General features: G+C 40.1%; 1 long non-coding RNA gene across 1 annotated transcript; it reads left to right on the forward strand.

Moving 5' to 3' along the window:
* The first annotated feature begins 5,426 nt into the window (after positions 1–5,426).
* On the forward strand, positions 5,427–12,218 carry LOC148892787 (uncharacterized). Its single transcript, XR_016116159.1, has 4 exons — positions 5,427–5,587; positions 11,452–11,612; positions 12,008–12,042; positions 12,117–12,218. It is a non-coding gene; the product is annotated as an uncharacterized LOC148892787 (long non-coding RNA).
* The last annotated feature ends 5,353 nt before the right edge of the window (positions 12,219–17,571 follow it).

Here is a 17,571-nt window from a genome sequence, read left to right on the forward strand (position 1 = left end):
TTGTGACCGGTTTAAGGTTCGCCTTTTGACCAAAGTCAGCTAAAATAGGCTCCAGTGCCCCGTAATCCTGAGCAGGATAAGCGGTATTAGAGAATAGAGATGGATGGATGGATTTTGCCGAGAAGAAAAGATTGAACACTCGTGCTCGAAAGTGCACACTCCTCCTCTCCCAGCCACTTGCTTAAAGGACAACCTATGTTTGACTTCTACTGAGCGTAGTTTACAAAGGTTCCACCGCGTATAGCTATATTTTACGTTTTAAAACTCAAGATGAATATTCAGGAAGTCTTCTTTTTTGAGTTGGTGACGCGTCCGTACGTGACGTCACTAAATGAACGCCCCTGACACATTGTAGCAGTCCTTCCATCACGTCAATGTAACATCTAAGGAAGTGACGGATAAGGAAGCAGAGGGTAGTCGAGTGATGCATTCAGATGAAGTCAGTTTGGTTGTGAACCAAATTTCGGCATAAAAAATCTGACATTTTTGGTTGAAAACTGAATGGGATGAGAACGAGACGTTCGAAAACCGAGGTTTGACTGTACGAGATTGCAGTTCCCCTCACAAATGCTGGGGGGGGGGCATATTCTCTGCACATTTTTTAGTGCTTAGCGGCACAGATGAGCTAAATGGGATGGAAATTCTGAAATGCCACAGCATATATGAATGGGCTGATTTTCTGCATTGAATCAAATTCCAGCTCAGCTTTGAAATGTCATAGTTGCCTTAATTAAGAGGGAGAACAATGTCATATTGGCTCCACAATGGGGAGCGCTCGTTACTCTGCCCTTCTTTCCACTAACACTGAATTCTGCTGCTCTCATACATCAAGCCTTTAAAGGACAACCGACGTCACTTTTTTTGTTTCTTAACTGACATCAGAAAAACGTTTTATAGCATCTAAAATACCCATGATATTTTTATTCAAATGCAAAACAATAAACAATAAAAATGACTTAAAGTGTCCAAAATCTGCAAAAAAAATTGAGCTGCGAATTGAGACGTCGGTTGACCTTTAACATCCAAGGAATTGATCAGAATCAGAATCAGAATACGTTTATTCGTCCCGCAATGGGGAAATTTGCAGTCCACAGCAGCAATTGAAGAGGGATGGGGTTGGGGTGGGAGTGAAAGGATAGAAAACAAGATATTCTAAGCATAACAAAATAAAAATGTCAACTGTATACTGTGCAAATGTAGATGTGCAAAAACCGTTCTATAAACAAGACTGTACATAGTGCAGAATCAAGAAATGCATTTAGATATATTGCAACAACCCATATTTACAAGTGTCCAGTTTTTTTTTTTTTGTTTTTTTTTTTCACATGTGATCATTGGGAATTGTGAAGCCTGACAGCAGTCGGTAGGAACGAGCGGCGGTACCTCTCCTTCTTGCAGCGCGGGTGTAATAGTCTCTGGCTAAAGGAGCTACCCAGAGCTGTCAGGATGGGCAGGAGGGGGTGGGAGGGGCTGTCCGTCATAGCTTTTAGTTTAGCTAGCGTCCGTCTGTTGCCCACCTCCTCTAGAGAGTCCAGCGAGCAGCCCACGACAGAACTGGCCCGCTTGACAAAGCGCTCCAGTCTTTTTCTGTCCCGGGTGGTGATGCTGCCTGACCAGCAGACAATGCCATAGTGGATGGCTGATGCCACCACAGAGTCATAGAAAGTCTTTAGGAGTGACCCCTGAACTCCAAAAGACCTCAGTTTCCTGAGGAGGAAGAGGCGACTCTGTCCCTTTTTGATTAGGGCATCCGTGTTTGTTGTCCAGTCCAGTTTATTGTTGAGAGTAACACCCAGGTACTTGTAGGAGGTCACCCTCTCAATGTCCGAACCCTGGATGTTCAATGGTGCAGGAGAGGATTGTTTCCTGCAGAAGTCCACCACCAGCTCCTTGGTTTTGCCGGTGTTGATCTGGAGGTGATTCTGCTGGCAGTCATATACAAAACTGCAGCTATCCCTTTGTTGATGAGAGGTGAAAGCTAATTAGTATTTATTACAGCCAAATCAGGTCTGCTTCAGAATGGCCGGCTTGGCCTTTGACTTGTGGAATCACATCAACATGCACGCGGGCTTCCCTGCCCTGACCCGAGTGCACCACCCTGCTCTGTGTGCATGCGCTTCTCGTCCTAATGCCAGCTCATCTGCTTGCATCGGCCAGTGTGTGTCTCAGTGTGCGCACACTTACCGCTCATTGTCTCCTCACCTCAATTTTCCAACAGAGAGCACACGGAAGAAAAACACTTAACAGGTATGTGAGGGGCCACCCTGAATAATTTGCTGTAATTGGTGAAAGACTGGGAGGAGGAGAGGGAGTGTTTCAAGAGGGATTCAGTGTATGTGGGGATATCAATCCTCTAGGTTTTTTTTGTGGAGGTCATATACACCTCCATGCATGTTTAATTGGCTTTGGGATGGCAGTGTTTCTGCTGCCTGTGCGGTGAGTCACATTCTGTACGCCTTTTCTCCAGCGTGCCTTTTTTTGCAGCGCCTCAGCAATGAAGATGCTATTTCAGGAACACATTAGGAGCCTAGAAAACACTGACATTTAGACTATTGCTAGGATGGCTAAGGGGGAGGAAGAGATGTGGGCTTGTCATCGCTGCGTATGATAGATACAGTAGACACACAGGCCTACTGTCGTGCCTTTGTTGAGAGTAGGTAGGGCCGAGTGAAACTCCTTTTTTTTCTCCTATATGTGTGTGTGTGTGTGTGTGAGAGAGAGAGAGAGAGAGAGAGAGAGAGAGAGAGAGAGAGAGAGAGAGAGAGAGAGAGAGAGAGAGAGAGAGAGAGAGAGAGAGATTTTCTTATATCAATTAGGATAAAGGGTTTAAAACATGGGTGGGCAAACGTTTTTGTTCAAGGGGTACATTCATTTCTAAAGTTCAACAAGCGAGCCGGATCAGCGCAAAATATAACATATATTTAAAAAAAAACTACATATGTTTTTCAGTCCGTATTATATGATACATCAACAGAACAAAACCATTAAGCTACTCCCATACTTTTATTAATGAGAACCATGAAACAACTATGATACAGTATATGTCCTGTAGGAACATCCAAGTATGTTACCAACATACATGTGTTACAACACAAGCAACTAAGTAAATATTGCCCAAAAACTGCAGCATGCAGTGCACGTGTATAAAAATTAACTCATTCACCGCTAGACATGTGCTATAATTGACTTTTAGGACTACATAAACATTCAATGCAGCGTAAGAAACCTTAGACTAGTAGTTTTCCCACCTTGGTGGTTTAAACACATTGTATTATGCACAAAAATACTCAAATTAGGTTAAGTGCAAATGAGACATGGAATATTACGTCTCATAATTCATATAGTGCTCAAAAACATCTACTCAGATTTTACATTTTTATGACAGGTTGTATTTTCATCGACACCACATCCACACGAACTGAGACCGATATTTGTTTTTCCTCTTTGTCGCAGCAGAAGGTCTTGAGGAAGAAAATAGACATACTGTATTGCACTGATCATGTATTTTTTTTATTTTATTTTTTCAATCATCTCACTGGGCAGCACAGCTAAGGGAAGGGTGCACTTACAATCAGTTCTGTCGGGCAGTCTCCAAGTGCCCACCTCACGTCGCAGGAATGTCGAGATTAGACTGTGCGAATTCTGCGGCACATTTCAAAGGACTCAAAGGAGCTACTTCGAATCACCACAATTGAATTCAATGCATAAACACCAGATGAAATACTGGTGCACCAGACGCTGAAAGAATTTGGAAATAGAATCTCATGGAAAAGTTGTATTCTTCTCATCTTTTGATGTTGAATACAAGAATTAGCCTCACTAGTCCAATACTAGCATATTTTCCTTTCCATATATTTGTGGAGTTCTTCTAACTAACTAACTAACTAACTAACTAACTAACTGACTGACTGACTGACTGACTGACTGACTGACTGACTGACTGACTAAATAACCAAACACACAAAACATGTCAGGTATTTGAACACCTACAATACACTGTAAGTAAAGAATCTGTTTTAAATTAACTAAATAACCAGGTGACTAGCTAACTAGCTACACAACCAGCTTACTATCCCGACAATTAACTAACAAATAACCAACTAGCTAACTAAATAACTAATCAATTAACCAACTAACTGGCTAGGTCACAAATAACCAACTAACTAAATGCTTACTAACTAACCAACCAATTAATTAACCACTCAATTAACTATCTTGATTGACTAGCCTAGTTAGTTTGTAATAGTGACTATCTAACTACCAGCTCACTAACTAAGCAAGAAATTTTTAGTTTGCTGACGAAGTTTCTTGGATGAGAAGCTAAACGTCCGACACCTTCAAAGAAGTACAGATGACGGGTGAAGAAACCTTTTCATCAAATAACCAACTAACCAATTCATTAACTAAACAACTAATGAGATAAGGTATTGAAAGACTAAACAACTAACCAAACGACTAGCTAAATACCTACTACCTAAGTAACTTGCCAACCAACTAAGTCACTTACCCACCAACTAACTAACTAACTAACTATGTAACTTGCTATGTAACTAACTGACTACCTAGATAACTGACTATCTAGATAACTAATTAACAACACAACTAAGTAACAAACTAGACAACTAACAAAATAACTAATTAATTAATGGCTAGTTAACTACCTGGCAAAGTAACTAACTAACAAAGGAACGAACGGACGAACATCAAAAATTGCGTAGTTGGAAGCATTTAACTAAAAATGTATATGTTTACTTTCACCTTTCGGAAAGGATAGCTATTAGCTGTCTAGCTGGTTGGCTGTTAGCTGGCTAGCTGTTGGCTATCTCTTAACTATTTATTTGCTATCCATTAGCGAGCTAGCTTTCTATCTATTTGAGTTACATCTGGGTTAAGTGAACGCTGGCGCGTGTGGCTGTCACTGCTCACCCACAGAGAAACTTTATCCTAAGACTGTAAAGTGACCTTGAGAGTTTTGAAAGGCGCTTAGAAATCAAGTGTATTATTATAATTATTATATGCGTATGAATGTACAGTATTAAGGAGATATAAGATGAGCCAAGGTGATCGCTCGTATCATAAATACGGCACTTTTGCCTTTGATTTGTCATGGCAGCCTCATGCTGTGAATGTGACAAAGGACATTCATAACCCAGATACATTTTCAAGGGAGACAAAAACATTGCTGCTTAAAAAAAGAACTGCAAATGTTTTAAAATAAGTTGGACTTCCAAAGATGTGGGGGAAAAAATAGTATCCAGGAGAGAAAAAAAAAACAAAGCGAGAGGATACAAAGATGTTTTGCTGCCAAGCAAAATTGAAACAATGTGAGTGTGAATCTTAGCAGACAGTGTGCGAATGAGCATCCTGCGCTTTGTCTCCACGACAGACCAAAGTGGTGGCTTTCAGAGAACCTAGCCTCCCTTTGTTCCTCGAATTGGTAATGAGGAACAGCTTCCCTCCTACGGACAACCCCAGTAGGCGCAGTGTTGACGGCTAAAGCTGACAACGGCAGGTCAAATGTGACGAAAATGACCGCATTGCATCAAGGGATTTTTTATTTTTTTTGGTGTAGTGGCGAAGTGGGAGGGTAGGTGATGTCTTTGTCTTGCTTGTTATGAGTCACTATGTTCTCCCCAGCTTTGCTACACTTATTCGTCATGTATTCTGTTATTGTTACCAAATCTGTTTCAACTCTCACTGGTAACGATTGTACTTTTTACTTTTGTTCTATATTTCAGCCGTTGGTGTTGTCTTGAAGAACAAATGATACAAAACTAACTAACAATTATGCAACGGATGTATTCAAACATTTCCTCTAGACTGTGAGGGCATAATTCAGCTGTGCCGATTTTTGGAGCATTTTCTCTTCAGCTCGACCAATAACCCCGATGCCTGCCTTCTCAGCGATTTGTGACAAGCTAATACATTTCACTAATTTCAAGTATAATAGGTTTATTGACGCACCTCAAGGCATTCAGTCATTCCGATGTCTGGTCTTAAATGACAACCTACATCACTTTTTTTGTTTCCTAACTGACATCAGAAAAACGTTTTATAGCATCTAAAATACCCAACACACGAAGTATGATATTTTTAGTCAAATGCAAACCACCAATAAAAATGACTTAAAGCGTCCAAAATCTGCAAAAAAATGGAAGTGGCCAGTTTCAGAAGGTCCCGCCCCCTTGTTCGTGGCATCACCCCAAGACGTATTGCCTTGCTGAAGAATCAAAACAATGGCTTCAGATTCAGAGAATATGCTTTCTTGTCACACATTCAGTTATGCATATGATTCAAATAGTTCTGAAGAAGAAAGCATACATGTTTGCAATCGATTAAAGAATTTATTCCATGCCATTTTGAGGCACTAGAGGGGGTGGGGGAAATGTAGCACTAAAAAAGAGGCAGAAAATGGCGACAAAGCTCCGTGTAAGGAATTAATCAGCCTGTGGAAACGGGTTGATTAATTCCTTACATGGAGCTTTGTCGCCCTCTTCTGCCTTTTTTGGTGCAACACGAAGTTTTCAGACCAAACAAGTACAGCAAAATGCATTGATGTGATGTAAGGACTGCTACAATGTGTCCTTTTTTCGGTCAGGGGCGTTCCTTCAGTGACGTAGGGTGAGGACTCGTCAAAACAAGACTTCCGGAATATTCAGCGCGAGTCTTAAAACATAAAATATAGCTATATGCGGTGGAATCTTTCTAAAATACGCTCAGTAGAAGTCATTTGGAGCCATTTTACAAATTATGGACACAACTTGTCCGGAGACGTCGGTTGTCCTTTAACTTGGATGAGGGACTCCTTTTTTAAGTCCACATGAACTATTTTCTGAAATCTACAGGACCTGAATGAAAAACAAATTTGTTGTTATTCATGATTCCTTCATGCTGCATTAAATTAGTGTGTGAGTAGAAGCACAAATGGTTGAGATTATTAGAAGCAAACAATGAGCAAATGAAGAAGGAATGTATTTGTTTTCTTCTTCAATCTGTTTCGTGCTGTCGGCCTCCCAATCTGGGGGTGGTGCTTTACCTCAGTCTATTTGGATTCTCGGGCTTTTTTTTGGCTATGAATCACAAATCTTTTTCTCATTCCCATCAGTACATGTCAGCTGCTTGTTGCTATGGATACATGACATGACAGCTTGGAAATGCACTTTGAGAGAAAAAATGTAAGTTTTGTCAGTGACAGAGAGCCTCTTGGCTCCTCGGTGTCTTGATTATAACAGATTTTGTTGGACTCAAGTAAAGGCCGAATAGGACACATCTCCAAAGTTTATTTTTCCTCTCACGGTGTTTGAGTGGAATTTCCTTTTTTTTACTGAAAAATATAGAAATGCTTTTTATCAAAAGTAGTCGAATAAGAGACTATTAAAGGACAACCGACGTCTCCGGACAAGTTGTGTCCATAATTTGTAAAATGGCTTTAAATGACTTCTACCGAGCGTATTTTACAAAGATTCCACCGCATATAGCTATATTTTACGTTTTAAGACTTGCGCTGAACATTCAGAAAGTCTTGTTTTTGAGTTGGGGACGAGTCCGTGTGTGACGTCACTAAAGGAACGCCCCTGACCGAAAAAAAAGACACTTTGTAGCAGTCCTTCCATCACGTCAATGTATTTTGCTGTACTTGTTTTATCTGAAAACGTTGTGTTGCGCCAGAAGAGGGCGTCCAAGCTCCATGGAAGGAATTTATTAGCCTGTGGAAACGGGCTGATTCATTCCTCACAACAGCTCGGTGGCCATTTTGTGCCTCTTTTTGGGTGAGACATTTCACTCCAATGTTGCCTCAAAATGGCACGGAATAAATTATTTAATCGATTGCAAACATGTATGTTTTCTTCTTCAGAACTATTTGAATCATATTCATAACTGGATGTGTAACAAGAAAGCATATTCTCCGAGTCTGAAGCCATTGTTTTGATTCTCCAGCAATGCAAGACGTCTTGGCGTGATGTCACGAACTGGGGGCGGGACTTTCTGTAAATGGCCAATTCGCAGCTCAATTTTTTGCAGATTTTTGATAATTTAAGTAATTATTATTGGTGTTTTGCATTTGAATAAAAATATCATACTGCATGTTTTGGGTATTTTAGATGCTATAAAACGTCTTTCTGATGTCAGTTAAGAAACAAAAAAGTTGTCCTTTAAAGTTTTATTATACACATTCTTTCTCCAGTGATTGTGATTTATTTGTTTCGAATACTTACTTCATTGAACATCACAGTCACTCCGCTTGAATCCCAGATATAGTGTCACGTCCATATCAAGGAACACTAGCCGCACAGTAGATACTTGATAAGACAGAAAATGAGAAAACAAGTTGACTGTAAGATGGCACTCTGTGACCGATAAGCACAAATTGTTGGTTTTGCGTCACCTGAAAAAAAACAAAAATGAGTTGGTCCATCTTTGCTTCTGACAGCTTTGATTCTTCTGGGAAGATTTGACATGTCTATGTAGAGATGTCTTATCCATTTGTGAGGTCAGATGTCAGAGCTGAGAACGCCTGAATCACAGCCGCTGATCTAGTTTGTTCCAGTGGGTTACTCGGGCTTGGTCATAAATAAATAGGTAGGTAGGTAGGTAGGTAGGTAGGTAGGTAGGTAGGTAGGTAGGTAGGTAGGTAGGTAGGTAGGTAGGTAGGTAGGTTGGTCGGTCAGTCGGTAGATAGATAGTTGATAGATAGATCGGGAAAAGAAGCATAAAGGTTGTGAGCCATTCTGAATTCATTCAGATATTGTTATTACTCATCAATAATCAATTAAATAATAATGCAACGCTGGCAAAGCAAAAAAAAAGTAAGGAACTCAGAAGTGCAGCAAATAAATCTTAAGCCTCGCAATGCAATGATTCTCTCTAATAGATTTTCTTCTGATTGGCTACACTAATTAAAGTGTGAGGCAATGACCACCATTATAGTGAAGTCAACACTCTTTGGTAAGATCTTTGGCTCAGTTATGTCTTTATGGACTTTAATTCATGAGCTGAATGCTCTGTCCAAGTTATGAGTAAACTGCCCAAAATACAAATGACAACCAAAAAAAAAAGAAGCCGGGAGAAACAAATAATTCCAAAATAAAAGTGTCACATCCTATCTCCTCCAAGAGGTACGTATAAACGGGCCAAAATGCTAAATCTACGAGTATTTATTTCTTATATTAAGTATCACATTTGAACACAAACTACTCATATACACGCTGCCAAAAAGTATTAGGTTTGTTGTCAGTACTGTTGAAAGTTGAAATATTGATTCACAAAAAAAGATATTTTGTAATTCAAGGTCTTCTTTTTTGCTCGGTTTTTGAATACATCATTTGACGGTGGGTTGATTTGACGATAGCTACACACCAAGTTTCTGGAAAGACAAATTCTACCAAATGCATGCGTTTAATGTCTGCAAATACAACAAAAAAAATCTTCAGTCTGACAGGGAATGTGATGAGCTCTCTTTCTAACAACTACTGCATATGAGATGTCACCGCTCTAAATATCACAACTCCAGTCAGCTTTGGTGAGCGTACAGGATTTATTTAGCTCACGTAAAGTGACGACTGTGAGAATACTGAGCATCTTTGCAAAATGCTTCGCTCAGTAGTTCTGGGCTTGAATAGTGGGCGCAAACATTTACAGGCTCATATTTCCATCCTGCATGTACCTCGCATTATTTGCATCGATCATGGTTGTTTGCATAGAATCAGTGGGTGAGCCGAGAGGGTTCAGTGGAGTATTGACAATAACCAACAGGTACTCGTGTGTGAGATGCGGGTATGTAAGTTGGCGTTTGCACATGAAATTGTGGTGGAATCATCAAACATTCAATTTGATTACATTTCTGAGGGCATGATTACCTGCTAGAAAGGATGTGCCTGATTGAAAGATGTTAATTAATTTTATACAGCTCACAAAGCCAACAACCACTACACACACACACACACACACACACACACACACACACACACACATCTTGTCAAAAACGATTCCCAGCACGAGTGAGGTGAGCAGAAATGTGACATCTTGAATTCAGAGTGGCTGCATCGTCCGCAACTGATAAAATACACACCAACAATAGCACATTCCTTCCATCAGTGAGCGGGACAACACATTTTTCAGCTAACTGCAACACCTCATCTAAATTTAAAATGTAATTTAAGAACCATTCAAATGTAGAAGCTGCAATGCACCTCACAATATTAAACATTTACCCGCACTCTCTCAGCATGAGGTCACCCGCGTGCTAGCTGTGGATTTGCGGCTTCCCTTGTGCAGATCTGCTCCGTTTTGATTAATGCATGTTTTCTGTCTTTTTTTTCTGATTCCCTTATGTAGCCAAAGTGGAATGCTCCGATGCTATCCGAACCCCAAGGCAGGAAAAAGGATTAAAATGTTGGCTGTTTAGTGAAGCATCCAAGGACTCTTTATTATGTATCTGCTGCCTCTTTTCACATTACTGATGAAAAAAGTACGCTCTCTTGACAGCAGTGAGCGAGCCTGGAAGAGGGGTGCGCGTCTGAGTGCAGGAATGAAGATCCTTGTACTGCCATGTTCAAACAAAGGTTTCCACGACAACCGCATGCACCATTAGTGGCCTTATCAAAACTCAGGGCCCGGGAACCTCAATTACCCTTCATTGCCATGCGCGTACACGCGCATGTACGTACACACGCATACGTGCTCTCTTGCCTCAAATCTGTGGGCATGTCAACCTTTGATTGCTTTGAATGCCATTAAATCATCACAGGAGCTTTCTGAATGAGAGGGGCAACTCCATGCTTGGGGATAATGGCTGCATTAGTAGCAAATAATATTATGAAAGGATCAAGAAAGGTATTCGGAAAAAGAAATCACCCCTGCATATTCATAGATCACTTGACTGACTTGCTGTCCACTGAAATCAAATGAGATTGAAAAGTAATGAGAGCACTTCTAGTTTTAGTGTAATACACAGTGGATATAAAAACTGTATATACCCCTGTTCTGTCACGTTTTCGATTTGCCTACGGCTGCTCAGGTTAAAAGGACTACTCAGTGTCGGGTCATTTGTTTCACCCTGTCAGGTTTGTTCTGTCTTGTCATGTTTTACTCATGGTTTTGTTTGCTACTTTGGACAATTTTTGTTCTGATGACTTTGTTGTTAGAGATTTTTTTCCTGCTGACTTTATTTAATACAATTTGTCATTTACACCCTGCTCTTACCTCCTTGTTTGCTCCTGTCATGTTTTGCTCGTGGTTGTCTCCAGCCGTTCCAGCCTGCCAGGACACAGTTCTTTACCTCTTTTCCACACTCTCCATTGCTCTGGACAGTTGACTCCAAGTACAGTACTTAAAATCCTACACCTTCTTTATCTCTTCTCCCCTTAGCATCACTCTTGTGCTCTGGTCCCTCTCATTCACACACATATATTCCGTCTTGCTGCGACTGATCTTTATTCCTCTCCTTTCCAGGGCATTCCACCATCTCTCAAGTTTCTACCGCACCTGTTCCCTGCTCTAAAGATCACAATGTCATCTGCAAACATCATGATCCAAGGAGATTCTTGTCTAACATCGTCTGTCAGCCTGTCCATCACCATCGCGAAAAAGAACGGGCTCGAAGCTGACCCCTGGTGAAATTCCACCTTGAATTTTCTAGCATAGTCTGACATGTTGATTACAGGTGACAGGAGATAATGACACTGGACACATTGATGATAGCATGTTTATTTCTTGGTAGATTTTCTAATTATCCTGTAGCTTTTCTTTTTTTTGTGACCAGTTTGCACAATCAGTCTCAGGCGCATCACTCACACAAACAGGAAGTTTAATAATAAAAGCATTCACTATCTCATCTGATCTGAGAGAGTTATTGCCCGTATCATTTTATTAACGTTGCCCTATCTATCGCAAGCCACCCACAAGCAATCGCCCGCAATATATATCTGCCTCAATGTGTCTTTGGGTTGACTTAATTCAAAAAGTTTGTTCTTTGTCCAAATCTGCCCTGATTATGTTTTTCTATAAGGCAGGGGGAAAAAGTGCCGTTCGTCCTATCACCAGGTAGGATCTAATTTTTCAAAAATCATTTTGCTTGAATAAATGCATGGTTATTTGCAATGTCTATATTTTTATAGCTCTGTGGCACATTTACCGATGGAGGAGATCTAGTAGAATGTGTCCAGAATTTCAGCGGAACATGAAGGATGGATCAGATTCAAGCACAAAGCACATAAGGTAAGTGATAGCAAACACCACCCACGAACAGAGAATTCTGATAAGCGTCATGTTTATCTGTATTTATTTGTTTATTTATTTAGTTCAAAAAAGAAATCTATTTAGATTAGAAGAAATGTATTTAGTAAAAAAAAGAAATCCTCAAAAAGCCAGCGGCCCATCTTTATTGTATATATATATATATATATATATTCAATCTTGCTAATATATATATATATATATATATATATATATATATATATATATATATATATATATTAGCAAGATTGAAAATTGTTCACGTGTAAAAAAAAAGTACAATAATTTTTACAATGTCATATAATATCTATAATATATATAATCTATAGTATATAATAATGATTAAAATAGCACTCTAATGATTGTCTCAGTCCCACCACTACGAAACATGACTGTCGTCTTCATCATTTTATTTTACGCTTGGTCTTGCATGTACTGTATGTATGTAGGATCGTTAAACAAAACTTCTTTTCATCTCTTTATCTACACACCAGCATCTCCCACGGAAACTAATGAAAGCCGGTATGGTTTCTTGTGGACTTTGAACACTAAACTGTTAATCAACGATTGACTTGATGTTTTGAAAAAGACCCGAAAAGCTTTGCACTGACCCCGTCTTCATAGTCACAGTCTGTTTGAACCTCACCCATCTTGCCTTTGAATTTGTTTACACTTACTTTATTTCTCACAAATAAAATCCCTGTGTTTGTTTCACAAAGATGAGCTGCGATTTTTTTAGTTTGGACAAACCTGTCAAGAAAAGTCTGTCCCTCAGTATTTTTTACACAGTTTGATCCAGTGATGTACCTCTAATGGTGGGTAGCTTAAAGTGAATAAAATGCGGAATTATGGTCATAGAAGTTGGGAGAGAAAATTAGCCCACGCGGTGCCTCATTAATGTCACACTGCAATGGATTCAGTTGTGTGAGTGTGTGTGTGCGTGTGTGTGTGCGTGTGCGTGTGTGTGTGTGTGTGTGTGTGTGTGTGTGTGTGTGTGTGCGCGTGTGCGCGCGCGTGTGCGGTTGAACACTGACTGGAGGCTTTGATGTTTTGTGTTTTTCGACTTGTACCCGCTGCTCGACATCGACAACTGAACATAATAACACAGCCGACGCACTGTAACAGTCCTGCGTCCTTTTCATTGATTATTTTCACACATTATACAGATTTGTGTAATGAGGTACAGTGGAGTGTATGTTACAGCCTGATTGATTTTAAATACATTTCCTCATTTAGAAACTGGAAAAATAGGATTAAATTTAGATTTATGAGTTAATCCCGTCGACATTGTCCGGTGCTATTTAGATGCTTACAGTTCATGTGTCCGTTGCTGCGTTCTTTCAACATGTTTCATTCCAAACGCCCAAAGCCCAACAGTTACATTTTTTCTCTCATTCTTTGGATTGAACACTCGAACACATAGTACTAAACGCGCACGCACATTTAGACACACACACACATTGTGGTGAAAGTTGCCTCACAGATCTTCTATGCTCATTTTTCCTTGACGCACCTGTTCAGTTTCCCACCTCCCACACGCACACACAACGCATGCACATTTAAAGACACACACACACACACACAGACACACACACACACACACACACACACACACACACACACACACACACACACACTGGTAAACAAAGCGTACAAAACAAGCTTAGCTCCCATGAGAGCAAGCAGAATGCATGTTTGTTGGGTGGTTGTTGGGAAATATTCTTTGCAGTAGTTTCTACTTTTTCCGCACCCCGCTATCATCATTTCTTTCCACTTGCACTGTTGTCTTATCCTCTTTACTTCTGAACATCCTATTTCCAGCTCCCCGCCTTGCCTTTTCCACTTCACCGTCTCTTCCTTGCCCTCCATACATCCGGATTCAACGAGCAAAGAGATTCTCATCGGAACACTCCAAATTTAGCCCCTTCTTCTTCCTCCATTCCCCTGCATGCTGGACGAGAACCTTGCCCCAGCTAGACGACACATGCTTTCAACCACTGAAACGTCTTTAGAACTGCATGCTAGCCTCCGTGTCTACCTCTCCGTCTGCCAAATGCTTAGAATTTCTCAATTTCTGCTGCCAGAACTCTTTGTCCTACTTTCCTACTCTGAAAGAGTTGATTTGAAAATGTATGAGAGTACAAGCAAACAAGCATTCAAATATCTGTATATATAGCGATGACCACACGCTGATTTGTCATCGCTTGTCTTTTTCATCACAGGTGGCCACTTTTTCTCTCGATTGTAAGGGCAAATGTTGTTATGTATTTACACTGTAGTTTTATAGATGGATGGCTGGCTGGCTGGATGGATGGGTGGACGGACGGACGGACAGACAGACTGTATATCAGAAATTGTTAAATGACGCACAGTTGCAAATTTCCCCATTGTCGGACGATAAAAGGCTTTCTGATTCTGATTGCCGGGGCTCTGCACAATGCTTGTAATCATGCCTTTTGCCGTCTCCTACCTAACTATATCTTACCTTTAAATCATATTTTAACTTTTGTATGTTGCCCCTCACTCAATAGCCCCCTTGAGTGGTTTATATTTGACATCAGTCCAACTACGCATGGCTATTTACTTTTTTCCCCCTTTAAGTCTTATATTCATAAGAACACATTCACAATCCAAAGTAAAAGCTACAAATAATGAGCAAATGTAAAGTACATCACATTGATGTAATGGATTAAATAAAAAAATACATATGAAATTCGCACTGTTTTACTTTTGTACAGATAGCAATAGAAAAAACAGCAATAGAAAAAGCAATAGAAAAAGGAATACACCCCAAAATGAATTTCAATATCGCGTGTGTAATCAGAATCAGAATCAGAATCAGAATACCTTTATTCGTCCCGCAATGGGGAAATTTGCAGTCCACAGCAGCAATTGAAGAGGGATGGGGTTGGGGTGGAAGGATAGAAAACAAGATATTCTAAGCATAACAAAATAAAAATGTCAACTGTATACTGTGCAAATGTAGATGTGCAAAAACCGTTCTATAAACAAGACTGTACATAGTGCAGAATCAAGAAATGCATTTAGATATATTGCAACAACCCATATTTACAAGTGTCCAGTTTTTTTTTTTTTTTTTTTTTTTTTTTTTCACATGTGATCATTGGGAGTTGTGAAGCCTGACAGCAGTCGGTAGGAACGAGCGGCGGTACCTCTCCTTCTTGCAGCGCGGGTGTAATAGTCTCTGGCTAAAGGAGCTACCCAGAGCTGTCAGGATGGGCAGGAGGGGGTGGGAGGGGCAGTAAAGTAATACAGTAAAGTCTCGTTATATCGATATCGGTTATATCGATAGTACTGCTTATTACGATACTATTTCTATGAACGCAAGGAGAAAATTTACATGCCGATTTTTCCGACTCCCAAGAATATCAATATAACGAGACTTTACTGTATTTACATTTACAATGATGAAAACTAAGGACATTTTTGCAATGGTTTTATTTTTAGAATTGTATGCCATAGTTGGTAGCAGTAGTTTCTTTAAGCCCTTGTGTTCCTATTTTATGTCATTACTAAAATTGTATTGAAGTTTTAGTTTCATTTTTTTTCATGAGTTTTCCTTCACTGAATAACCTTGACCTCGACTAACGTTGAACATTCAATAAATGTCAGGGAAAATCATAGAATGCTGTTTTGACAGGGTGTATATACTCTGGCAATGCTTGGACATTGATTCAGTTTTTGCACAGTCCCCAGTCGATTGCAGGGCACATAAACACACATAAACATTAAAAAAAAAAACGTTTACACTCACATTCACACACACGGACTATTTAGAGTCTTCTATCAATATAATTTATATGGAATGTGTGTATAAATATGCGAACTCCAAGCAGAAAGGCCAGATCTGAAATTAAAATCACAAACCTCAGAACTGTGAGGCAGGGTTACGAAACACTACTCCAGCAAGCTGCCCATTCCTTACCGTTTATTTTAGAACGAGCCTCATCCATCAAGGAAACTTAATTTGCTCCTAGTACCGCCTGTCACAAATCCCCAAGGATCGTCGAACGATGGGCTCGTTCACAAAGACAATTTGCTCTTCTTCTTCGCTCTAAACTGATTCGGGGGAGTCCCAAGCGTTTAGCCACGTCAGGGTCGTTTTCAAGGTCACTGCTACAGCTTGATTCATTAGTTCTCCCGACCGCTGTAATGACAGCCCTGAGGGAATCCTTTCAGTCACCTGAGGCAGGGAGGAAAAGACAGCTGTTGGAGTGCCGAGAGTCTCAAGCGGCCAAAATCTCCAAGGGTTGGGATGAAAGAACATCTCTGCAGGTGGGAGATAACTGGTGTCCGAGACCTCCTTCGTTGTTGCGTAATGGCCTCTTTTTGTCCCTTCTATTGATCCGCCGTCTCTCCAAAACTATCGACAATGTGAGTCTTTCTAAACAAAAGTCATGTACAGTATTGTGATGCATACACCGCATGACTGGATCACTATACGATTTTAATCTGTCAAAAATCCTCCATCCAAAACATCCATTATAACTGGGCCTGATTCAGAACCGGGCAAAGATCAGGTTTATGACATGTTGTGTAGCAGGAAACAGAAATAATGGATGCCTAGTGTCATGCTGTGCAACAGATTTGCTTTCCCATCTCAACACTATCTGTCACGTTCTTTGTGAGACTGCAGTATTCTCAATTTTTTTTCACTGTATGAGCTGACACAGTAATTGTTAGGGACAAATACATCGGGACACAAATACATCAAAACAGAAATAAAAACATGTGAGGAAAAAAAAAAACATGACCCTCATTTAAATTCCTACTTTAGAAAGTCCCTTAACTCATTCACTGCCAGACGTGCAAAAATGTGTCCACTTCAGTGCCAGGGTTTTTGTCATTGTTGAGTTTTTGGACTACATCAGTACTCAATGCAGCGTAAGAAACCCTCAACTCTCTTCTTTCATCGGGAAAAAAGAGTTAATTCCTAAATTATATGAGTCTAGAGTTATATGAGTTTGAAATGAGGGCGGCAGTCCAAAATAAAATGCAATATATGCATATTGCTTTATATAGCGCTTTAATAACAGCTGAAGCTGGAACAAAACACTAACATGGAAAAAAAAAGGGAATTGTTGCCCCTTGTGGAAGGGAAAAACATTGCCAGAGGTCTGGCCAGCGTTTTACCAGCACCTAAGCAAGAAAAAAACAAAACCCAAATAAATTCGTGAATGCCAGTGAATGAGTTAAAAAACCCATATGGATCTGACACAGTTTTAATGTACCTGCATTTTTTTATTGCCTCAATTGTTGATTTGTCTCCTGTTTGAATTTCTCTGTATGATGAAGTGCACTTTTATAGTACGGCAA

This window comes from Hippocampus bargibanti, linkage group LG10 (genome assembly GCF_051943395.1).
Source record: "Hippocampus bargibanti isolate YZ-2025 linkage group LG10, ASM5194339v1, whole genome shotgun sequence".
Taxonomy (NCBI): Eukaryota; Metazoa; Chordata; class Actinopteri; order Syngnathiformes; family Syngnathidae; genus Hippocampus; species Hippocampus bargibanti.